Source organism: Sinocyclocheilus anshuiensis, unplaced genomic scaffold (assembly GCF_001515605.1).
Source record: "Sinocyclocheilus anshuiensis isolate Anshui unplaced genomic scaffold, SAMN03320099.WGS_v1.1 scaffold434, whole genome shotgun sequence".
Lineage (NCBI taxonomy): Eukaryota > Metazoa > Chordata > Actinopteri > Cypriniformes > Cyprinidae > Sinocyclocheilus > Sinocyclocheilus anshuiensis.
This window is the reverse complement of record NW_015544145.1, coordinates 250,345-251,204: the sequence shown is the minus strand read 5'-3', so window position 1 is coordinate 251,204 and position 860 is coordinate 250,345. Positions and strand designations below refer to the sequence as shown.

Genomic DNA, 860 nt, shown 5'->3' with positions numbered 1-860 from the left:
ACACACACACACACACACACACACACACACACACACACACTGACTACATTTTTGTCCATGAATGTGTACAACAATTTTTCCATTTTTCATCAACTTTACATTTTCAGAATCACTCAAATGTTTATTAATAAACTTTCTATAATAGTTAACTGATGCCTTGGTTGAATTGTTTTCATAATAATTTTTCATGGCAGCACAATGTCTTGCAGGTCAAGGTATTTGAATAATTTTGATTGCAGCTGTATACACACAACCAAACAATTAATCAGCATTTATTTGTATTATTATAAATGTCTCTACTGTAGCTTTTGATGAAAAGTTGCTGAAATTTTGCCAACCTAAGGAATAAATTATATTTGATAAAAAACAACAACAACATTATTCTAAATTGGAATATGTTACAATATTACTGCTTTTACTGTATTTTTGATCAAATAAATGCAGCCTTATGAGCGTAAAACACTTCTTTTCAATAAATATGTTTAAAAAAACATTTAAAAATCTAAATGATTCCAATCTTTTGGACAACAGTCCACACACACACATATATTTTATGGCAGATATAGATTTAATATTTTTCACTTATGCTCTTGAGAATATGCACCAGTGTGACTGACCAGACATTTACTGTGGCTGCATCGTGTGTGTAAAGTGTAATGAAGTGGAAGTTTGATCACACCCATCTTATCAACTGCTTCCAGCGCCCTTCGGCTGACCCCAGCAGCTGTGGGCACCACACACACACACACACGCACACGCACACGCACACGCACACGCACGCGCACACATGTTGTGTTTCCATGTTTTATGGGGACATTCCATAGGCGTAATGGTTTTTATACTGTACAAACTGTATATGC

The 860-nt window shown here is 34.9% G+C and overlaps 1 protein-coding gene across 2 annotated transcripts in view; it reads left to right on the top strand.

Annotated features, from left to right (window-relative positions):
- Positions 1–860, top strand: part of LOC107695128 (protein shisa-9-like) — an 83,241-nt gene that overhangs the window by 55,918 nt on the left and 26,463 nt on the right. The gene's annotated exons all lie outside the window — the stretch shown is intronic.